The 26065-nt window shown below is 38.7% G+C and overlaps 1 long non-coding RNA gene across 1 annotated transcript in view; it reads left to right on the forward strand.

The window, feature by feature from the left end:
• LOC127526011 (uncharacterized) overlaps positions 1-25759 on the forward strand; it is a 37920-nt gene extending 12161 nt beyond the window's left edge. The window contains exon 2 of the long non-coding RNA XR_007933637.1: positions 25512-25759. This is a non-coding gene — a long non-coding RNA (uncharacterized LOC127526011). The remainder of the gene's footprint in view (positions 1-25511) is intronic.
• The last annotated feature ends 306 nt before the right edge of the window (positions 25760-26065 follow it).

Below are 26065 nucleotides of genomic sequence, written 5' to 3' on the forward strand. Positions count from 1 at the left end.
ATTTTGCTACTTTTAAAAAACTGAGCCCTGCTGGATGAGCATCATGATTCGTTTAAAAAGTTTAAGAATGTTAAAAGCATTTCATATGATTGATTGATATGATTGAATGGAACTACCTTTTCACTACATTGGAGAAATTTGGGTTTGGTCCGAACATTTGTGCATGGATCAAACTACTGTATACCAATCCAGAAGCTTAAGTTTGTACTAATTTGTATTGTATTTGTATTAATTAATCAGAGAACATGTCGTAGAGCTGAGCGTAAATGGAGGAAAACTAAACTAACTATCCACTATGAAATATTGAAGGTTAAAATAACAGAATACAATAACACAGTCCGTCTTGAGAGGCGCTGCTATTTCTCTAAGATTATAAATAACAATGCTAGTAATCCCAGAGTCTTATTTTCTATGATTGATAGTCTGCTAAACCCAGGTAACGCAAAGGAATGCTTCCAAAGTACTTCCAGTAAAACCTGTGAGGCTATTGCTGTATTTTTCAACCAAAAAATTAATGATATTAATTAAAGAAGTATCGGGCGTGCTACTTGATAATATTGTTGACATAGTAAATTCGTCATTAGATATGGGGGTCTTCCCAGACTGTTTTAAGACTGCTGTAGTTAAACCCCTACTCAAGAAAAATAATCTTGACGTGATCAACTAGAACGTGATACCAGATAAGGAAGCCCCTTGTCACCACTACTTTTTGCAATCACCATTGAGCCACTGGCAGTTCACTGTCGAAATGCTTATGGGATAAAGGGGATTATAAGAGAAGGACTTGAACAGAAAATTTCTCTATATGCAGATGATATGGTACTGTATATATCAGAGCCACAAAATACTGTGCCTGCAGTCCTAACAACACTAACAGAATTTCAAAAGATTTCTGGTCTCAGAATTAATTTGAATAAAAGTGTGCTCTTTCCAGTGAATTCTAAAGCACACAATATTAGATTGACACCTTCCCTTTTATCATTGCAGATCAGTTTAAATACCATGGGGTAAATATCACAAGTAAATATAAAGCTCTTTATCAACAAAATTTCACCATCTATACGGAAAAAATTAAGCAAGACTTGCATAGATGGTCAACCCTTCATCTCACTTTAGCTGGAAGAATTTACATTGTTAAGATGAATATCCTTCCTAAGCTTCTCTTCTTATTTCAAAACATTCCATTATACATCAATAAATTGTTTTTTAAGAAATTATATTCAACCATAACCGCATTTATTTGTAATTCCAAACATTCACGTATCCAAAGAGCGACCCTACAAAGGCCAAAAGGAGAAGGTGGCATGACTCTACCTAATTTTCAATTTTATTACTGGGCAGCAAACATATAAACTATAAAAATCTGGACATGGACAAAAATAGATGAACATATACAGGGTTGGTCTGCAATAGAAATAAAATCTTGCAGTACTTCTTTACATTCCTTGGTTTGTGCCTCAATAAATGCAAGTTATTGCCAATATACTAACAACCCAATTGTGCTTCACTCACTTAGAATATGGAACCATGTAGGAAGCATTTTAAGATAGAGAATCTTTTATCGGTGACACCTCTGCACAAGAACCACCTTTTTCAACCCTCGCAAACATGCAGTTTTTTATGTCTGAAAAATATCTGGGATTAAATCACTTAGAGATCTGTACATAGACAATGTCTTTGCATCCTACGAACAATTATATTCCAAATTTAACTTTACAGCAATACATTTCTTTCACTACCTTCAAATTAGAAACTTTGTTAAACATAGCCTGCCCGATTTTCCTCACCACCCACCTCCCTCTATGCTGGAAAAAATATTGCTCAGTTCCGAGGACTTAGACAGCATTTCTGCAATATATAAAACATTTTACAGTCCCTCCCTTTCAAAGATCCAAGAGGACAGTGGGGAAAGGATCTCTCACTCAACATCTCAGAAAAGAAGTAGAAGGTAGCAATGGAGTGAATTCACTTGAGCTTCATATTTGCAAAGCATACAATTATTCAACTAAAAATTATATATCGAGCACATCTGTCTCGTTTAAAATTGTCCAAAATATTTCCAGGCCAAGATCCAATCTGCGAAAGCTGCAGTCAAGTTCCAGCCTCACTGGGTCAAATGTTTTGGGCCTGCACCAAATTAACATCATTCTGGACCAAAATTTTTAAATACCTTTCAGACAACCTTGGTGTCACAATCCCTCCTAACCCACTAGCGGCTGTGTTTGGTGTTCTTCCAGATGGGCTTAAGGTGGAGAAGGACAAACAAACTATGATTGCCTTTACTACACTATTGGCATGTAGACATATCTTGCTAAACTGGAAGAATCCTAACTCTCCTTTTTTAAGTCAGTGGGTAACTGATGTTATATACTATTTGAAACTGGAAAAAATCAAATTCTCACTTAGAGGATCTGTGCAGAAATTTTTCAAAACCTGGCAGGATCTAATCTATAATAATAAAAGGCAAAGCCCTCACTGACTGACTCACTCACTGACTGACTGACTGACTGACTCATCACTAATTCTCCAACTTCCCGTGTAGGTGGAAGGCTGAAATTTGGCAGGCTCATTCCTTACAGCTTACTTACAAAAGTTAGGCAGGTTTCATTTCGAAATTCAAAGCGTAATGGTCATAACTGGAACATATTTTTTGTCCATACACTGTAATGGAGGAGGCAGAGTCACGTATCGCGTCATCACGCCTCCTACGTAATCACGTGAAGTAAAAACAAGGAAGAGATTTACAGCACGAGTCACACGCGGGAACGAAGGTAAATGACGTTAATTTTTGACTGTCTTTTAATACTGTGTAAGCATACATATTAACACATGTGCAATTAAACGTGTGCATTTACGGGGTGATTTCTCAGGCTTAAAAGCTCACCTTTTATCAAACGCGGGAACAAAGGTAACTGACGTTGTTCACTGTCTTTTAATACTGTGTAACCATACATATTAACACATGTGCAATTAAACATGTGCATTTACGGGGTGATTTCTCAGGCTTAAAAGCTCGCCTTTTACTAAAAAGGTAAATGCAAAACTATTTTCAATCAGTTTATTGAAACGCTCCCATTAAGGATTGCAATAACATATTCGCGAGATAAAAGAACGAAGTAGGGGGAAATGGAGGAACAGCCGGAAACAGCGAAGAGCAAAAAATTAATTAAACAATTGAGAACGGAGCGAGTGAAGCATACAAGCATGTTCATAAGGGAAACAAAGCACGGTGTAAAACGTAAGTTTAAATTAAGTTTATAGAAACGCTCCTGCTGCGGATTGCAATAACATATTCGCGAGATAAAAGTTTAATGAGAAGACACGAGGTATAAACGAACCACACGCCGTGGCGCAACGTTAAGGGCAACAGTTTCAACCATTCTATGATCTGCTTCTCGCAACTGAAAGACGGCACATGGCGGATGTTAGCCGACTTGCTGACCGCAACGTTAGGGGCTTCAACTATGGCGCTGACGCCACATCTCAGTGCCAACACTTTGCAGACTCTACTTAAAAGACACGCCCTCCTCACTGGACAGTTAAAAAGACCAATCAAACTAACGATGACATCAAGTATTACCCAATCAAAAGTAGGAAAGGAGGCATCTTCATAAAATGCGTGTGGGATGATTTGCATGACACGCTGCTTTAAAAAAAAAATGATAAAAAAATACGGGATAAATCCCGTCCAGTATTGATTCAAAACGGGACGCGCAATTTCATTCTCAAACGCGGCACGATTCTGTATTTTAAAGGACGGGTGGCAACCCTACAGTGCCAGGTAACCACCCATACAATCAGATTGTGATTCAGACTAGGAATGCAATGAATGTAATTACCCCGATCTACATACAAGGCGAAAGTCTTGCAACATTCAAAGATGATGGTTTGGGATAATTAGTACTTATTAAGTACACCATGGCACATAAAAGAGCTTATGAAGCCTTGAACCAAAAAAAGCAAGATCTCAGAGATCGTAAAAAAAAAAAAAGGAGGTAATGTCGTTTTACTCGCTGTACATTTTAGTCAAACATTACCAGTTATTCCACGAGGGAGACCAGCAGATGAACTCAACGCGTGTTTAAAATCCATGCTTCTCCCACGCTCGGTTATATGTCGCGTGTTCTCGGGTAGGTACACCAAAAAATGTATACATTTAAGCATGTAATGGGCAAACAAAAAATGAGGTATACCCGAAGGCACTGCAGTAGTACTCAATGTAACTTTACTTCTTAAATGTTAATGTTTTACTGTTTAATAATTTATACGCTTCTTATATATTGTTCAAATTCTTTTATCAAAATACCAGTGACAGCGCAATGCACGATAACATGGAGTGAATACACCATACGCATCTGCCCACGGCCGCCCTGGTGTGCGCAGATAGGAGTTGATTCTAAAATAAAATAAACATAAAAAGAGTAATACAATCATCACCCATAAAGCGGATAGCAGACGTGACGTATTATATGTGTACCAGATTTCAAGTCAATAGGTGAAACGGTTTGCAAGCTACAGGTGATTTAAAATCCTGGACAGACCAACGAAAAGCCACGGTAGCAAATTATACAAGAAGATTTTACTGTTTAATAATTTATATTTATATGAAATGTGCTTCTTATATATTACTTCATATTCTCATATGATAATGATGTTAATGTTGTTTATATTGATTTCTATGTTATTGTAAGTGCATCTATGTGTGTATATGTATGTATGTATGTATGTATGTATGTGTATATATATATATATATATATATATATATATATATATATAAAATATATATATAAAAAATATATGTGTATATGTATATATAATATATCTTTATATGTGTGTATATGTGTGTGTATATGTGTATATGTATATATATATGACAGCAACACTCATAACAATGACAACACAATTACATTGACAATCATGTTACGTTATTTTTAAAATGTTTCCTTTACTTTTTCATAACCTCTTTAACACACTACTTCTCCGCTGCGAAGCGCGGGTATTTTGCTATCAATAATATTTTAGAATTAGCTTTTAAAGCACTGAGGAAGCAGATTCTCTCCTCATTTTTTTTGCTTCTCCATTTATCTTTATTCACTTATTAATTCATCTATTTACTTATTTTTACTAGCTTTAAGTTTTATTCTGCTGCCCATGCTCTCTTTCTCAGGGCTGGGTGTTGATTTGTGTTCAATCCTATTTTTGTAAAATTGATCTATTTATATGGAATGCTGTGTGATTTCAATAAAATCAATAATTTTTTTTAAAAAAGTGTTCTTCTGAACTGTGTAGTGCTTGCTCCTCCTGATTTCAATTGCTTATTTATTCTTTCAACAGATGCTTTGCTTGATGTCACAAGTCCCTGAAGGTGAGACTGAAGCAAAGCCCCATCACCTCTTTCTAGTAAAGCCCTCTCTTCTGTTCTGAGTAAGCACATCACTTAGAGTTTCTGGCTTTAATGTGGTCAATCTGTGACAAGTTCAGTCATTGGCCGAAAGGCCAAACCTTCACAGTATAGACGGACAACAACCCTCTGACACATATCCTCACAAAGCCAAAGTTAGATGCATGCAATTAGAGATGGCAAATAGAGATAGCATACAATACATCCCAGGAAGTAGAAATGTAATCGTAGATGCCTTGCGTAGAGAGCCTTTTGTGTCCGAACCCAATCAAACCTTGATGGAGGAAGCCGAACATTTCAAATATGACATAGTTCAATGTGCTTTCCAGTTGAGTGCACAATGTGAAGTCGTGGGGCACAGTTCCTCAGATTGTGAGCTAGAGCATCGTTCACTTTCCTATAGTGAGGTTCCTGTAATTCTGAATGGAAATACTGAGTTGAGTACAGGTCCAAGAGAATGAGTAAGCTTATGGCTTGCCCAAGACATTCATAATCTAGTACCATCTGGGCAAAGTGCACTGCCAGCATTTTCAACAAAGGAGGTTCAAGACAAGCAGCAAGAAAATCCTGCTTTGTCCCAAATTTTTCCCTATATAGTCTGTGGCAGAAGTCCATTATGGCGAGAGAGACCCAAGGTCCTAAAAATATGGGTTAAATTTATGGAGTGGAACATTGTACCGCATCACTAAAGACCCTTTGACAAGGAACAAATATCACCAATTCATTGTGCCAACTTCACTGCTCAAAGATGTTTTAAATGGCATTCATAATGAGGCTGGACACAAAGGCCAGGGCAGAACACTACATTTAGCAATGCAATGATTCTTCTGGGCTAACATAGACCAGGACATTCGAGAATATGTCAAGTGTTGCCATCTTTGTGTAGTTGATAAAACATTGGAACCAGACTGGACGGCTTGTTGTGAAGACAACAGGACCACTTGAATTAGTTTACATCAACGTCTTGTCTGTAGAAGATTCAAAGGACAGGTCTGTGGATGTCTTAGTAATCATTGATCATTTTACAAAAATGTCCCACACTTTCATATGCTGTGACCAGTCTGCAAGACAAGTGACATGTCAGCTATGGGACAGGTGTTTCTGTATTTATGGATTTCCAAAGAGGGCACTTACAGATCAGACTGCCTTTAAGAGCCATCTTATCCAAGAATTACTTCAGATTTCAGGTGTGAAGAAGTCTAGAACAACAACTTATCACCCAATGAGTAATGGTGCTGTTGAGCGTTTTAGTTGCACCTTTGGAAACATGATACAGACCCTACCTCCAAGACACAAGCAGAAGTGGCCACAAATGCTACAGACTCTGACGTTTGCATACAACTGTACTGTTCATGAGTCTACTGGCTATGCGCCCTTTTACCTAATGTTTAGAAGGATTCCCCGGTTGCCAGTGCATGTCACATTTCACAGTGTTGAGAGAAACAATGATATCACGGACGATGATAGCTATGTCAGGAAGATCCATGTTGATTTCAAGGAAACTCCGGCTCTTGCTCAATTTAATGCTACTGAGTCAGCAGCATCATACCAACTTTTACAACAGAAAGGTGAAGGGATGTGAGATTGAGGAGGGTGACCATGTGTTAATCGCCAACAAAGGTGAACAAGGTTGATGGAAACTAGGAGAATGTTGGGAATCCAGCCTCTACGTAATGAGGTTGTTGACTGCACTACTGACTATATCAACTTCTGTATGGACATTGTAGTTCCAGTCAAAACAGTACGCTGCTATGCTAATAACAAGCCATGGATTACAAGTGACATCAAGGGCCTTTTGAACCAGAAAAAAGGGCTTTTAAAGGCGGTGATCAGCATGAGCTCAAGCGCGTGCAGAAGGAACTCTGAGTCTAGCTCAGGGCTGCAAAGGAACAGTACAGGAAAAGTTGCAGAATAACAGCATGAAGGAAGTGTGGGATGGGATGAAGATCATCACTGGCTACAGCTCAAACCGGGATGCCACCATCGAGAGAGACATGGAGAGAGCAAACCAGATGAACAATGTTTTTAACAGGTTTGACCACCCTAACCCACTGTCACCTCGAAGTACTGCACCCTCCACCCAACCTTCTGCTGATACCAGCATAGGTGAGAGTTTACCCCAACCCACAATTACAGCAGCCCAGGTAAGCAGAGAGCTGAGGAGACTTTGTGCCAGCAAAGCAGCGGGTCCAGATGGAGTATCGCCACGACTGCTGAAGGCCTGTGCACTGGAGCTGGGGAGTCCTCTACAGCACATCTTCAACCTGAGCCTGGAACAGGGGTGAGTCCTGAGGCTTTGGAAAACATCTTGCATCACCCCAGTCCCAAAGGTATCATGTCCAGGTGAGCTGAATGACTTCCGGCCTGTCACTCTGACGTCACACGTGATGAAGACCATGGAGTGGCTGCTGCTTCACCACCTGAGGCCACAGGTCTGCCACACAACTCGACCCTCTGCAGTTCGCATACCAGGAGAAGGTGGGAGCGGAGGATGCCATCATCTATATGCTACACCAATCCCTCTCCCACTTGGACAGAGGCAGTGGTGCTGTAAGAATTATGTTTCTGGACTTCTCTAGCGCCTTCAACACCATCCAACCTCTGCTCCTTAGGGTCAAGCTGACAGAGATGGGAGTAGATTCATACCTGGTAGCATGAATCGTGGACTGTCTTAAAGACAGACCTCAGTATGTGCGTCTCGGGAACTGCAGGTCTGACATTGTGGTAAGCAACACAGGAGAACCGCAGGGGACTGTACCTTCTCCGGTCCTGTTCAGCCTATATACATCGGACTTCCAATACAACTCAGAGTCCTGGCACGTGCAAAAGTTCGCTGACAACACTGTTATCATGGGCTACATCAGGAGTGGGCAGGAGGAAGGAGTACAGGAACCTAATCAAGGACTTTGTTAAATGGTGTGACACAAACCACCTACAACTGAACACCAGCAAAACCAAGGAGCTGGTGGTGGATTTTAGGAGGCCCAGGCCCCTCATGGACCCCGTGATCATCAGAGGTGACTGTATGCAGAGGGTGCAGACCTATAAATACCTGGGAGTGCAGCTGGATGATAAATTGGACTGGACTGCCAATACTGATGCTTTGTGTAAGAGAGGACAGAGCCGACTATACTTCCTTAGAATGCTGGCGTCCTTCAACATCTGCAATAAGATGCTGCAGATGTTTTACCAGACGGTTGTGGCGAGCTGGTGAGGAAGGCAGGCTCTATTGTAGGCATGGAGCTGGACTGTTTGACATCTGTGGCAGAGCAACGGGCACTGAGCAGGCTCCTGTCAATCATGGAGAATCCACTGCATCCACTAAACAGTATCATCTCCAGACAGAGGAGCAACTTCAGCGACAGACTGCTGTCACTGCCCTGCTCCACTGACAGACTGAGGAGATTGTTCCTCCCCCACACTATGCGAGTCTTCAATTCCACCCGGGGGGTAAACGTTAACATTATACAAAGATATTGTCTGTCTGTATACCTGCATTGTTATCACTCTTTAATTTAATATTGTCTTTATCAGTATGCTGCTGGAGTATGTGAATTTCCCCTTGGGATTAATTAAGTATCTATCTATCTATCTATCTATCTATCTATCTATCTATCTATCTATCTATCTATCTATCTATCTATCTATCTATCTATCTGTCTGTCTGTCTGTCTGTCTGTCTGTCTGTCTGTCTGTCTGTCTGTCTATCTATCTATCTATCTATCTATCATGTCAAAATACCCTAGATATCATACCTATCACGTCAAAAATACTGTCACTGGCCAGGAAAAGGTAATTCAGTGAAATTTGCTGTTACACATCAACTTTTTGCCTTTCAATGTGGATGAAGATGGAAGTGAACCATCGCTCAGTGCCATGAGTTCAAATCAGCCTGTACATTGGGAGGCAGGCCTGTCCACCACAAGTGAACCTGAAAGAGTGCATTCCTCTGAGGACTATGAACCAGAGCATGCCATTGAAGGCAGAATATCGCCAAATTCCGTTCATTTCCAGCTGACAAACAAGTTGAAGTTGGATGTGAGAGACGCAGCAATACCACAATGTCAAAGTCAGTGGTATCTACAAAACCTATTGTACATGGACTAGTTCCAGATGACTCAGGAATTATTGCTGAAGTTGGAACCCAAGCTGGTAGATTAGTCAAAGCTGTGAATAGGTTAATTCACAATATGAGACAGAAGGCTGCTCATAATTTAGATTTTGCAAGAGCACTACTGTCATGAAGGGTGTTGAGAAATTCCTATTCTAGTTGAGAAACCAGTGGATGAGTAAATGATTAAAGTCATTCTGGTCACATTTAAAGGTTGTGTATAAGGCACTTCCCAAGCAAGGGGTACTATTGAGTCTGATCAGCTCTAGGTGTCACTTACCCTTAAGATTTGGTTTGCACTAATGCTACATGAAAGTTACGGTGTGTGTGCAGAAGACTACCATTTACTGTTGTGCTCTGTATGGGAAAGTTTTGTGAAGTTCATGAGGGAGAATGTAGCAGCGTGAAAAGAATAGTTTCAGTGGTCTTATATATTTAATTTTGTTGTAGAGTGTGTTATAGTAATTAGGGGTACAGAAGTGTGGTGCACAGAGTTCCTTCTAATCAGTTTCTGGTGGGGACATTATTAATGTGACGCATCTGGCATACCTCCTGATCTCTTCCGCGCTTTCTCTCAAAGCATAATAGATGCTTGAGATGGAACAGAGAGCAGCCAGTGTATGTATTGTGCATTAATACTGCCCATTTTCTACTTTTGTAAAAAGAAATTAATGGGTTATTGTTCATGATCCTGGATGTCCATGTCTCTTCATTCCATTGAATTTTGATCACTGCCAAACAAAGTTGGCTACATTGGTTATAGTCACGGTGGAAAGAAACACCACCCTGTGTTGCATTCTCATATTGAGTCACACCTCTTTTCAGGAACCGTGGGATATGTAGCAGAAGGACCGGAGTGGAGGGAATAAAAGGGTATAAGTTTATTGTCAGTGCCCCCTCTTGACCTGAGGTGGTAGTACATACTGTACCTCAGAGGAGTCCGGAGGATGATCCACTGATGCGCATGTGTAACAATGCTCACATTATGGTCCTGTTAGTCTTGATCATAAGTAGATGGAAATTATAAAAAAAAATGAATAAGTGAATCGTATATATATATATATTGTGACAGATTAAGAGTCTCCGTGACCCCTTGAACCCTTGGATCAGACGTCAGACACCAGATAAAAGTCCAATTATTATTTATTATATAATAATAATGTGCACCAAGCACCCTCCACTCCACAATACTCATATAATTAATCAATAATAAACACAATAAGCAATAATCCTCCACACTCCCAGACACTTCGCCACCCTTCCTCCCAGTTCAGCTCAGTGTACTGGGCTTCCCAGAGTCCTTTTATACACCCTGACCCGGAGGTGTTCCCATTCAACAGTCCACAGTTCCTTTTCCCTTCCGGGTCAGGGTAAACAGTCCTTTTCTTCAACTCGGGAGCACATCGTTTCTTCCTGTCACGTGACCGTGACGTATTCCCGGGTTATAGGGCACATGCGAGCCTACGAGCCCCCCTACAGCGACGCCTGGTGGCCCCCAAGGTATCCAGCAGGGCTGTGTATAAAAACTACATAGTCCATGAGGCCCTGCTGGAACTCAGGGCATGTCCACGCTGCTGGGAGAGCTCCTCCTGGCGGCCTGGGGGTGAGGGCCGGACTAGAAAGCCTTTCGCGGCTTCACTCTATCGCGGATTTTATATGTAAGCATATTTAAATATATATCGCGGATTTTTTGCTGGTTCGCGGATTTCTGCGGACAATGGGTCTTTTAATTTCTGGTACATGCTTCCTCAGTTGGTTTGCCCAGTTGATTTCATACAAGGGATGCTATTGGCAGATGGCTGAGAAGCTACCCAGCTTAATTTTCTTTGTCTCTTGCGCTGACTTTCTCTGATCCTGACGTAGGGGGATTGAGCAGGGGGGCTGTTTGCACACCTAGACGATACGGACGCTCGTCTAAAAATGCTGAAAGATTATCTTCACGTTGGCTACTTTCTGTGCAGCTGCTTCATGAAGTGACATGCTGCACGGTGCTTCGCATACTTAAAAGCACGAAGGGCAAGTATTGATTTTTTTATCTGTCTCTCTCTCTCTCTCTCTGCTCCTGACAGAGGTGGTGTGAGCTGCCGCCTTCAACAGCTTTGTGCCGCGGTGCTTCGCATACTTAAAAGCCAAACAGCCCTATTGATTTGTTTGCTCCTTTGAAGAGGAAGATATGTTTGCATTCTTTTAATTGTGAGACTGAACTGTCATCTCTGTCTTGTCATGGAGCACAGTTTAAACTTTTGAAAAAGAGACAAATGTTTGTTTGCAGTGTTTGAATAACGTTCCTGTCTCTCTACAACCTCCTGTGTTTCTGCGCAAATCTGTGACCCAAGCATGACAATATAAAAATAACCATATAAACATATGGTTTCTACTTCGTGGATTTTCTTATTTCGCGGGTGGCTCTGGAACGCAACCCCCGCGATGGAGGAGGGATTACTGTATATATACAGTGGAACCAAGGTTTGTGAGCATAATTCGTTCCGGAAATGTGCTCGTAGTACAAAGAAATAATGGAAACTCAGATGATTTGTTCCACAACCCAAAACTATTCATATAAAAACGATTAATACAAAATATAAAGTAAAAATACATAAAACAAATTCACCTGCACTTTACCTTTGAAAAGAATCATGGCTGGTGTGAGTGAGTTTCTAAACTCTTGTGGGATTGCACCCAATGGGACGACACGCGGAAAAGCGTCCCAAAGCAATCGCAGTCTCCCAGCGCTGTAGCAGTTCGCCGTAAAAGCGAATCCGAAAAGATCGCAGACATGCTATAAGCGCCTGCCGTCAATGGGTGATACAAGGCACAAGGAACATTATAAATGTGCAGGGCCCTGCCTGACTGCTGTGTCTGTGTATAGGAGAGCGGCAGATCCCGCTACAATAACTAACCGCGCTGTTCCTGTTTCAAGCTGAATAAAGCTGGTGTTGCTAAAGTACTGAGACTCAGCTTCGTGTTTTAGGGTGCAAGACGGGGACTCGCACGTCACAGCACAAACGCGTGCGCGCACACACACATAAACACACATGCGCGCGCACACAGTCACAATGCTGCAGTAAACACTATACGCTCGTACGGATGTTGACTATATGAGTGAGGCACGCCGACTCAGACAGAGAATAGGAGACGATTGCCCACAATCCCGCAGCGAGAGAGAGAAGAACCATCAACTCAGTTGTGATCACATGACACTCAGCAGACAAAGCGTATACATACTACTCGTACTGCAAGACCTCGCTCATTTATCAAGTCAAATTTTATTAAAAATTTTTGCTCGTCTTGCAAAACACTCGTAAACCAAGTTACTCGCAAACCGAGGTTCCACTGTATATATACAGTATATATATATATATATATATGTATACTGTATATATATATATATATATATATATATATATACTGTATATATATATATATACAGTGCATCTGGAAAGTATTCACAGCGCATCACTTTTTCCACATTTTGTTATGTTACAGCCTTATTCCAAAATGGATTAAATTCATTTTTTTCCTCAGAATTCCACACACAACACCCCATAATGACATTGTGAAAAAAGTTTACTGGAGGTTTTTGCAAATTTATTAAAAATAAAAAAATTGAGAAAGCACATGTACATAAGTATTCACAGCCTTTGCCGTGAAGCTCGAAATTGAGCTCAGGTGCATCCTGTTTCCCCTGATCATCCTTGAGATGTTTCTGCAGCTTAATTGGAGTCCACCTGTGGTAAATTCAGTTGATTGGACATGATTTGGAAAGGCACACACCTGTCTATATAAGGTCCCACAGTTGACAGTTCATGTCAGAGCACAAACCAAGCATGAAGTCAAAGGAATTGTCTGTAGACCTCCGAGACAGGATTGTCTCGAGGCACATATCTGAGGAAGGTTACAGAAAAATTTCTGCTGCTTTGAAGGTCCCAATGAGCACGGTGGCCTCCATCATCCGTAAGTGGAAGAAGTTCGAAACCACCAGGACTCTTCCTAGAGCTGGCCGGCCATCTAAACTGAGCCATCGGGGGAGAAGGGCCTTAGTCAGGGAGGTGACCAAGAACCCGATGGTCACTCTGTCAGAGCTCCAGAGGTCCTCTGTGGAGAGAGGAGAACCTTCCAGAAGGACAATCATCTCTGCAGCAATCCACCAATCAGGCCTGTATGGTAGAGTGGCCTGACGGAAGCCACTCCTTAGTAAAAGGCACATGGCAGCCCACCTGGAGTTTGCCAAAAGGCACCTGAAGGACTCTCAGACCATGAGAAAGAAAATTCTCTGGTCTGATGAGACAAAGATTGAACTCTTTGGTGTGAATGCCAGACGTCACGTTTGGAGGAAACCAGGAACCGCTCATCACCAGGCCAATACCAACCCTACAGTGAAGCATGGTGGTGGCAGCATCATGCTGTGGGGATGTTTTGCAGCGGCAGGGACTGGGAGACTAGTCAGGATAAAGGGAAAGATGACTGCAGCAATGTACAGAGACATCCTGGATGAAAACCTTCTCCAGAGCGCTCTTGACCTCAGACTGAGGCGACGGTTTATCTTTCAGCAGGACAATGACCCTAAGCACACAGCCGAGATATCAAAGGAGTGGCTTCAGGACAACTCTGTGAATGTCCTTGAGTGGCCCAGCCAGAGCCCAGACTTGAATCCGATTGAACATCTCTGGAGAGATCTTAAAATGGCTGTGCACCGACGCTTCCCATCCAACCTGATGGAGCTTGAGAGGTGCTGCAAAGAGGAATGGGCGAAACTGGCCAAGGATAGGTGTGCCAAGCTTGTGGCATCATATTCAACAAGACTTGAGGCTGTAATTACTGCCAAAGGTGCATCGATAAAGTTTTGAGCAAAGTCTGTAAATACTTATGTACATGTGATTTCTCAGTTTTTTTATTTTTAATAAATTTGCAAAAACCTCCAGTAAACTTTTTTCACGTTGTCATTATGGGGTGTTGTGTGCAGAATTCTGAGGAAAAAAATGAATTTAATCCATTTTGGAATAAGGCTGTAACATAACAAAAGATGAAAAAAGTGATGCGCTGTGAATACTTTCAAGATGTATACTGTATATATATATATATATATATATATATATATATATATATATGGCATTATTTCAAAGTATATGTATAGGGAAAGGAGGAATACATCTCTACTAAGAAAAATTAAATAGGAAGAAACAGACACTGTTAAAATAGATTTCAGAAAATTAACAATAATTTGAAGCTACTTTTATGTGTAACTGCATTTATTTCAGAATAGAAAAATCTGGATTAAAAACAGGTTTCAATGAAGATAGTAAATTTTTATATCTACATAAAGTATTATGTGTACACTGGTTGTGTTTCCTGTATAAAATGGGTTAAAATCTAAGTAATCATCGTAGACCTCAGTGTTAACATTTTCATGTATCTATGTTATATGCCACTTGGTATCGGATTTCTCAAAGTAGTGTTAATGTTTGTGACGCACCATTTTTTGGAAAAATAAAAGCAATGCATTTTGTTACAGAAAATCTTTGTAGTGCACCATTGTTTGGAATGACAGAGATATAGAGACCAGACAGACTCACAGACACTTATCCTTTTATTAGGTTGGATGGTGTATACCAAAGAGGGATAGGGGTTGTTTGAGTGAGCCTCCCCTATTTAAAGTAAGCAGCTAAGATCATTTTCCACATTATGTCCAGATGGATTGAAGGTTTTTAATGTGAAAATCAAGAATAATTCCCTACATAACAGATCATAATTTCTGTCTAATATGAGCAGTTTTATGGTTTCCAGTACAGTACATTTTAGTTGAGAAGAAATTAGTTTGTGAAAAAATTATGGACATGCCATGTTTAACCAAATCTTGCTCTTGTGTTCTGCTGCATGGTGTCTAAACATGTGTTAAAGTTTTCCAGTATATAATAATGGGCACAAACACATAATAAATCAAACCTTCAGTACCATAGCTGAGCCTATGTGTAAGTACACTCTATCAAAGGGAAATATCTATTGTATTTCCTTTAGGAACATTAACACAACAGTAAAAACATAAATATGGATAATAACAAATTTTAATTGCAGAGGATGAAGTGACTTCCAGCAAATTAAGTGTGGTGTATAGGTTGTTACTTATGTAGTCCTTATTATTCGTACTACATGAAAAAAACTAAAGTAAAAGAGGTTCTTTGAAAAATGAGCTAAAACTGAAAACAAGCCAATGTTTTAAAAATCAAACAGGAAGAAAAAATTACACAGCTCAAGTTACATCTGAATAATTTGGAATTTATACATATATCATTACATATTACAGCCAGCACTTGACGTCTATATTCCCAGACCAAGGGCAGTCTCAATGGGCTACTTTTACATATGGCTGAATTTCAAGAACATCATACCAGGACACAATATTATACTCGTAAAGCAAAGCCAAGTAAACTGTTAGCTCACAGGATACATAAATGTGAATATTTCACCTTTGTTTCAGCTGTTAAATCAAAACACAGATATTGCCAAAAAAAACCTGGAAATGAATGATCATTTTGCAGATTTCTATACTGATCTTTTTTCATCTGATTCCCCTCTTCTCTGGATGCACTTGGCTCCTTCATTTCTTCATTAGCTTCACCAAACTTTCTCGGGCTGATGCTTCACTTTTTGAAGCTCCTTTACTATTAGTGAGCTTCCTGACTCTCTCAAAGTCTTTTTAAAAAGAAAGTCTCTGGGAAACGAACAAGAGATTTCAGTAGAGATTCAGATTGCCTTTTGGTCTCTACTGACTCCGTTTTTTTTACAGATGCTATGTCTCACTCTAACCTTTTCACAGCTTCATTCCTCATTTAGAGTTGATAGTTAACTTAATACAAACATTGAAGAAAATAGAAGGAAACTCCAAAGTACTCAGATTAAACCTTTGCTAAAACAAGTGAACATGATGTTCAACACAGATAGTGACCAGGCCAGGAATCAAACTCAGGTAGCTGGAGTTGTGAGGCAGTTTATTTACTACATGCAGTAGTTTATGGTTTTCAACAAGGCTATTTTCTATAAAAGCTCAAAAACTGTATCTATTCCGTTGTCAAGAAAACAGTTCACCAAGGACCACCAACGAAAGCTCAGCCTAAGTACCAGATATGGTCAGAAATGGACAAAAGGAACTCAGATATCAAATGACTGAGACTGTCATGACATGGATGTGAGTCTGGAAAATTTGAAAATTAAGCAATGAGCTGTACATGAGGTTAAGGGTTTCATTTAAAACCACAAAAGCCAATTCCCCAGTTAAGTGCAGCAAGAAAACATGAACTTTTAAACCAGTTGGTTTTATTATCCTAGCATTATGGTCTGAAATAATTAACTAATTGTTTAATCATAGTAACGTTGAATAGTATGACATTTATGACAAATGGCAGTGAAAACAGATTTAGAAATTAGGAAAATTACTTATGCAAAGAAATGTATATTTTAATCTTATGTATTAGGGTTATTCGATTTAAAAAGAAATTGCCTATACAATAAGAAGTACTGTAGTACACTTTCTCAGCAGGAAGTGTCCTGGGTGTGACGAAAGATGAGTAAGAAGTAGCTAGCTCTGGATACTTTTGAACATGAATTCTAAATAAAAACCCAAAGAGATTTGAAATAAATATATATCATCTTGAAGACAGAGTGGAAGGTCTGAATCTGTGTCATCGCTAGTGAATTTTTGTATGAATATTTTCTTTGTTACTTACTAGGGGCTAGGCTTTGCCCCCTGCTCGCTTCGCTTGACCCTCGGGGCCCACTATGCACCAACCACTTCGTGTCTCTGATGCTCGCGTTGTGAAGGGGGGTTGGCTGAACGCATGCTAAGGATAAGTGGACGGATCAGCTACTGGCTTGCTGCTGCTGCCGAGCTGCGTGTTGTGCTTGTCTCGCAGCACGTTGATCATTTAAAAGCCTGTACAGCAGCTGTCCTTTTGTCTCAATGCCTTGTCTTGCAGAACGTTAAAGTGTCTCCAAGAAAATCACTTATCGTCTCCTTCCAAACCTTCCAAGATTTTTTTTTATAATAGAGATATATTTCTATTATAGAAGTTAACAGTTAAAGCAGCAACAGGCTAAATGTATTACAGTATATTTGACATCATTTGCATTTTACTTTATTTTTGTGCTTTAATAAATACAATAATCTCTTTTAATATTACTTTGACTTAGATACACTTTTCCAGAAGTTCATTTGGGGGTGTTCCAACCTAGGGGTTTCACTGAAGGGTTAAGCAGGGTTAAGGATTTTAACTGGACGTATGTAAGACATTGGCCTACAATAAGTAACCAAACCTGTTAAACACAACACCAATTGCTAGGAGAAGAGATCTGGAATTGCAGGGTGAACCTTAAGGATCCCAAGGTAACTATTGCCTCCATTTTTCTCACCCTTTAGCCAGGGCAAGAGAAACAGATAACCTGGACCACCCTCTATGCCTGGCTCTAGACACTGTCTCTATTAATATTTTGTTTCAGTTTATATGTGTCAATATTAAACTATAATGAATGAGGTTTTTATCATCCACTTAAATAGAATCTTTTCAAAAAAATGAGAACCTAGTTATATTTCTTCTTCAAATTTGTAGTGATAATGAGTTCCAGAATGCTTTTCCCTAGTCCTGACATAAATTTAATTATAATTCATTGTATGTTGTGGTAAATAATACCAAAAGGAAAGATGGGAGACTCTGTATCTAGTTCCCAGCAACTGACAAGGAGAGTTTTTTTTGATAAGTGTTTCTGAAAGAAAGCATGAATGAGGCTGAATGGAACAGTCTCTTGCAAAAAAAATTACATAATTTATAGAGATCTCACATGAAGTATGGTTAGCAATCTGAGCCTTTTAAGTAAAATTAATATACTGAGATCCAACAATAAAGTGTTGTCATGTAATTCATAAACAAGACAGAACAGAAAACCACAATACACTGTATTGCATAATGCCCTTACACTTAAGGAAATGACTGACATTATATTGAATTGCACTGTAATGACAGTAGTTTTTAACATACTACAAATTGCATGTTTTTGAAAAGATTAACAGATATGTGAAAAATAAAAATTTAAACAGTAAAAAATGGGATTAGAAGCACAATGGATAAAGTCAGGTCTGTAATTTATAAAAAGATGTATAGTTAAAGAAGATAGCTTATTTGCCATTGGTCATGCTGTTGTAGATTCAATGGAATTATGCCTACTGTTTATCAATTAACAAGGTAAATGCACAACAAAATCATAGACCGGACTTCTTGGATAAATATCTATGTTAATCAAAGCAATAGCTTTGGTCTCCTTGTAACACTATGGGCCTCTTAGAAGATCTAAATATCCAGGAATTTTAATCTTCTGAATGCAACTAATCTTTTAACTCTTCATAAGCCTGTATTATATACCATGTTGTAATAAAATTAGACAAGCGCCTTTTTGTGGAAGGCACTGTAGTCACTTAAGCTGTTACTTTTTCCATGGACATTGTTTGGTCTACTTACCTTTAATGTGATTCATATGTGGTAGCTGGAAATCTTTAAAGAAATAGTTTCTGGAATTGTGCATCAAGAAATCTTTTAAAGATGGGAAAACAAGCACTGTAACAGCAAAACCTCTGACCAAATGTACTTTTATGTTTTCAAATAATATACTGTCCACTGGCAAAATATTTTTAAAGTTTTTAGTTTTTCTGTTAGACCAGTTCTTTGTTTTAACAAAAACTCTTTCAATGCTAAAGCTGAAATAACAAAAAGCAGATTGTTCTTTCTAAGAAAAAGCCCTGCTATTAGAATATAAATAATACTAGGAGTACTAGATAAAGACAGACAAATATCGCAGGGAAAAAAATATAACAGTATAAAACAGAATCAGCAACACAGTTTTACTAATTATATATTCATTCTTTATACAGTATGCTTGCAAAGGCAGTTATAGCTTATGGCGTCTCACTGTGTTTACCCCATTCAGAATTGAATCAGGTATGCAAGGGAGGGGTGCCTAGCTAGCAAGAGACTGAAAGGGGCAATGCCACCAGGTTTAAGTCCCACAGATGTGAGAGAGCCACAATGCTAATACAGGAGCTGCTAGGCATCAGAATGTCTTGTATACGAGGTATATGATATATTTCAAGGGCTACAATATAAATTTAAAATGGTGAGAGAGAAGTATGTAGTGCTCCAAATGACATTGAAGAGCAGAGGACCATGGCCAGTGGTGCCAGTCTGAGTAAGACCAAGGAGCTGAATGAAAGAAATTACATCTCATAGCTGCTAGTGGATACATAATCCCAGAAGCAAATATATGGGGAGTGTGTTCACTCAGGCATCTAGTGCAGGCATCTGTGGAATTGCCTTGGAGACCTGGTGCTACAAAACCAACTGAATGGTACATGGACTTCAGGTGTAATTCTGTCTGCTGTCCTTGGAGAAGTTGTGTTGGCATCCCAATCCCAGAAGCAACACAAAGGCTTTGCTGGAAGTACCCCTTTTGGAGGCGTTAAATTAAATTAAAACATCAATGGCTGATTGAAAGTAGAGTTGGGAGAATTATGGAAAATGTCTGAACTAGCAGGAATATAAGAAGTCAAGGCTGAAGTAAAACAGACAGAAGGAGAGTCAGGGTGTGCTTTGGCATGATATTGTGGTAGCCTAGTGGGAAAGCCACCCAACCAGATAGCAAGACTGTAACACATATTAATTAGGTGCAGAAGGTTTCAACTATTTGTTCAGGTCTATTTAGGCTTCTGAATTATCTGTTTTGTGTATCATTTTTTTAAATTATGTGTGTAAAAGCAGCCACAAGCAGCATGTCCTATCACAGGTAATATATAGCTAGTAATTAAAACACTTGGCCAAGTGGCATTGTGAAAGCTTTTGAATTTAAGAGTATTGTAGATGCTTTGTCTGTTATTATGTTAAACGTCTTACTGGATGCAGTTAGCACTGGTGCTCATAGCCATAAGAGACCTGCCTTGCCCCTGTGTTTACACATACTGTATATTCTGTGTCTAAGTAAATCTTTCAATGAGTACCTTGATTTTCCTTTGTACATCTCATTTACCTTTTACTTTACTTTAAAATTAGCACGATATCTGTAGTTGGGTTTATGTATGAGTAAGAATCATAGAGAACCATTCACAGTTCAATCCTGCTGCAAGTTATGCAGCTAGAATAGGCTCTTGCCAACTGAGTTCCTGAAATGGATGAAGCAGGAATGAGAATTTTATATACAGTAATCCCTCCTCCATCGCGGGGGTTGCGTTCCAGAGCCACCTGCGAAGTAGGAAAATCCGCGAAGTAGAAACCATATGTTTATATGGTTATTTTTAGAATGTCATGCTTGGGTCACAGATTTGCACAGAAACACAGGAGGTTGTAGAGAGACAGGAACGTTATTCAAACACTGCAAACAAACATTTGTCTCTTTTTCAAAAGTTTAAACTGTGCTCCATGACAAGACAGAGATGACAGTTCTGTCTCACAATTAAAAGAATGCAAACATATCTTCCTTTTCAAAGGAGTGCAAAGCAAGCAGTCAAAAAAAAAATCAATACGGCTTTTAAGTATGCGAAGCACCGCCGGTACAAAGCTGTTGAAGGCGGCAGCTCACACCCCCTCTGTCAGGAGCAAGGAAGAGAGAGAGAGAGATAGCGAGAGACAGATAAAAAAAATCAATACGTGCCCTTTGAGCTTTTAAGTATGCGAAGCTCCGTGCAGCCTGTCCTTCAGGAAGCAGCTGCACACAGCCCCCCTGCTCACAACCCCCTACGTCAGCGCAAGAGAGAGAGAGAGAGAGACAAAGTAAGCTGGATAGCTTTTCAGCCATCTGCCAATAGCGTCCCTTGTATGAAATCAACTGGGCAAACCAACTGAGGAAGCATGTACCAGAAATTAAAAGACCTATTGTCCGCAGAAACCCGCGAAGCAGCGAAAATCCGCGATATATATTTAAATATGCTTACATATAAAATCCGCGATGGAGTGAAGCCGCGAAAGGCGAAGCGCGATATAGCGAGGGATCACTGTACAGTAAAACCTTGGATTGCGAGTAAATTGTTCTGCAAGTGTTTTGCAAGACGAGCTAAAATTTTTAATAAATTTTAACTTGATAAACGAGCCAGGTCTTACAATACGAGTAGCATGTATACGCTTTGTCTGCTGAGCATCACGTGATCACAACTGAGCCAATGGTGGTTCTCTCTCTCTCTCCCTGCGGGATTGTGGGTAATTGTCTCCCACACTTGGTCTTAGTCGGCGTGCGTCACTCATACAGTCATCATCCGTATGAGCATATACTGTTTACTGTTTACTTTTTTTATTTTGTGTCCAAGTGTAGTGACTGTTCTTTAGTAACTGTACTGCAGCAAAAAAAAATTGTGAATAAGGCTGTAGCAGTGCCTCAAAAGGAGGTAATAGCAACTGTCATTGAATAGGCACCTTGTTAAAGTCGCAAAAACAAGAAAAAGATTCCAGTGAGGTAACAGAGAGCAGTGATTCCAATAGTTATACTAAAAGTCGTCCTACACAATAATCCTCCTCCTCTCCTCTCCCTCACAACAGCCACGATTCTTTTCAAAGGTAAAGTGCAGGTTGATTTGTTTTATGTATTTTTACTTTATATTTTGTATTAATCATTTTTATATGAATATTTTTGGGTTGTGGAATGAATCATGAGTTTCCATTATTTCTTATGGGGAAATTCACTTTGATGCACGAGTGCTTTGGATTACAAGCACGTTTCCGGAACGAATTGTGCTCGCAAACCAAGGCACCACTGTATATAAATATTATTACTTTATGCTATGTTTGCAAATTACTTGGTGGGTTCTTTTTATATTATTTGTTGTCATCATCAAACTGCACCTCTTTATGATTGAACAGTGCTGTCTTATGAGGATTTTGCTAGACATATTTTTATCAAATACCCTTTTGTTAAAAGCCAGGCTTAATCCTGACACTTTAGATCCTACTGTAATCCTTGAGAAACAATGGCAGTGTTGTTTTGAAGCTACATTATTTTATTCATTGCTGAGTGTAATACTCTGTGTCATGATTTTAAATCTTCCATCCTGATTTTGTACTTAATCAGATCCTTTGCTAATTTAGTAGTGCCAAATGCTTTCACATAGAATTGGACATTTCTTAAAGACCAAAAAGAGTTAGTAAGCTATGTTGCGCATATCACACCATGTACCAAGACACAGCAATAATAAATTCTGTTCTTCAAACACAGGCAAATCATAAATCTTTGGAAGCCACAAATTCAACTTCCTTCAGGCATGGCTTTTATAACCAGTAAAAATTAAAAGCAATTTTAAATTCAGTCAGGATTTGTTTCAGGGTGCAATTGCATTATTGTTTTATTTTAATCTTTACAGAACTCGTACTCAAAACTTTACAAGTCATACTTTGCAGACCTTACACTTCAAATACAGGTGCTGAGCACTTCCTTTAGATATTATTTATAGTTCATAAATTTCATGTTTGGTTCCCCATATTGCATACTTTCTTACTCATTCTTATTTCATTTTGAAGCAAGACAGGAATCTAAGTAGTTCTAAGCCACTTCACTCTCTCCCCCATTTAAAGTAATATGTACTGTTCTGTCTACAGCCCATAACTGTTCGCTTGGACAATAGGCTGTCTGCACCACACCCACCCTCCTTCTACGTTGTTGAAGAACAGAGAACAAGACTACAAATTAAATAGGAAACAGAGTGCCATTAGGAAAGCTGTTGGAATGAAAACCTGCAACCAATGGGTTGATTTTAAAAGCAAGTATATTTGAGTTTTCATTGCTTTAAAACAATATGTTTGATTTTATTATCCAAGTGCACTAAAAGGACAAATTTTCATTATATATGTGGGTTCCTTAAGCACACTACTTTGCCCTAATTAAGTCATGTAAAAAAAGTGAATGTAAGAGATAACAATAAAGTAGTCAGCTGGGGAAGAGGGGAATGTTAGCCTTGAGATTACTCATAAGTGTAGAATTTTTTTCCCTATATGTTCAAAATAACATTTATAATTATTACAGTTTCCACAGTCCACTCTTTCAGCATTGTATCCTTCTGAAAGGTGTATATTTGGGGAGAATAGGGAATGCTCTATCTGGTGCTTCTTCTTGTAATATCTAGATGCAAAAATGGTGCTTGGAAGATACTGAAGAGATTGCAGAAGGTCACACACTCCTAATTTGTAAACTTGTCTCTGTATGCTTTGTTCTGTGCTATAGTAAATAACTATTATTTTTCTAAGCTATCTGGTAGTACATTATATCCACAAAATATATTACAAACATAGATACTTTAAGGCTGAGATACTTTTCTCATATTCTATCATGCACGAAAATCAAATAATCCTGCCCTAATCTATACAATCTACACAATTAAAGGTAAGAATGACACATTAAATGTGAAATTGGTTGGGATGAAAACATGCAGCTGTAAGGGTTCTCCAGGGCTGAACTTGAAAACCACTGATCTACACCGTGTTTAATTAATAGACGTCTCTCGATATCCCTTAGAGAACTATGTACAGACAACATGTATACATCTTCTGTACAACTATGATTCAAATACAATCTTTCAGTAACCACCTCTTTTTCAATGTACATGTTAGAACCTGTCAAAAGAAATCTGCCAATTTCCCCAATTTTCCATCAATATCTGCGCTAGAAGCTGTACTAGTTAGTAAGGATGAAGAAAAGCAGCATCACCATTATTTTATATCTCTTCAGTACCAGTCTTTCAGCAAGAAGAAATGCACACTGGAATGATATTAGGTAACAATGAAAATAGGATCTGTCATTTAAAATCTCACATTAGAAATGTAATTTAGCCCTGGACCCGATACATTGTTGATAAATCTGTCCAAAACATGTTGTAATTCATTTAAAAATTACAACGCAGGTACCTATCTCCTATCAAATTTCCCCATTCTGGGGAAAAATATTTGCTTATCTGTCAAATTTTCAAATTTACAACCCCAAAACCCATTATTCCTTTAGAAGCATTATCTAAAATAAGACCTAATGGAACAACGTGTCACAGAAATTCTATCATGATATCCTACACTACATTGCTTGCATGTTGACTTATCATACTCATTTGGAAGAATTGAAACCCTCCCTTCATAACAGAGCAGGTAGGTTATGCCCTATATAATATAAAACTAGATAAAGAGTTCATCAAGGAATGGTCCAAAGCTTTCACCAGAATTTGTCAAGAATTCATGCATACTATTTTAAAATAAACATGTCAGACTTCTGTTTACCAAATTTTATGTCTCAATATACGTGAGCAACTACTTCATAATGGGCACTGTTCTTGCATAGATTATTTAGGAGAGGGGTGAAAAGTTTGACTTTAATTCAATTTTAAACATATATGAAATGTGACCTTAATTGTATTATTGACTGAACTGTTTTTCTTATTGACATGATGATTATTTTCTTATTCGGAGGATCATTTTATGTTTTGTTATTATAATTAACACATTATTATTTATTAATTTGTGTTCTCCTGTTACACCATTTTTTTCTTCACAAGAAGCTTTGTTTGATGGTTGTTATGTAGTTATTAAAAGCAACGTTAGAGGTCACAAAGCAAGTGATTTTAGGGGTCAAGGGGTATAAAGGTCACTCTCTGGGATAACTTCCTCATCTGATTTTGTGGATTCCTTAAAGAAATGCCAAGTTTGTTTGTGATTCTTATTTGTTTAAGCTTAAAAATATGTTTCTGATATTTTCAACTATGAGTTTCACGTCATGTTTCGGTTTTGTTGCTAGATTCCTTTTTTAATTTCCTGGTTTTCTGACTTCGGCTTTGGTGTTTACCTCTAGTTTACCATCTGGTTCTTTCATTCTCTCTGGCGTGACACTTATTGCAATGTGATATAAATGCTCAATAAAGTAAAATCTCATTGTACATGAGTATGACTGAAGTATACACTGTTTTCTTTTTAACGGTCTATAATATTTCCCTTTTATTTTAACAGATAGCATTAACTATATTTCACCAGAAAAAAACAGTTGCTTGGAGGAGCAGTGCAAAATCTTAAAGGAATGAAGGTTGAAGCAAGATTATTGTGCCAAACCAGTAAAAAGAATTGTCAGTCACAGTGATTGCAATACAATGGCATTCCATAGTGTATTAATGTGTCTGTGTTCATTGATGGAACCACAATCCAGTGTACAGTAACTTGAAAGAAGATGGCGACTAGAAAACCTTTTGAATTATTTTTTTTAGAAATACAACAAAACAAGTGCTAAAGTAGAAACACTCCACTAGACAGTTTCCAAAAATGTATCAAAACTAGTGCATTCTTGCAACAGATGTACTGTCCATGTGCTGACAGATACAGTAATTAACATAAAACCCTCTGTCACAAATATTTGCCAAAATGTTTTACAAGTAAATAATTACATGGTTTGTAGTAGTTATGGGACAGGGAATGTTTCAGTTCAGGAAAATCTGATATTAACAAAAACAGCATTTATGAATAAACCAAATGAGCTCATAAAACTATTGAAAGCCAACAAATTAATTTTC

The sequence above is a fragment of the Erpetoichthys calabaricus genome, chromosome 1 (genome assembly GCF_900747795.2).
Source record: "Erpetoichthys calabaricus chromosome 1, fErpCal1.3, whole genome shotgun sequence".
Taxonomy (NCBI): domain Eukaryota; kingdom Metazoa; phylum Chordata; class Cladistia; order Polypteriformes; family Polypteridae; genus Erpetoichthys; species Erpetoichthys calabaricus.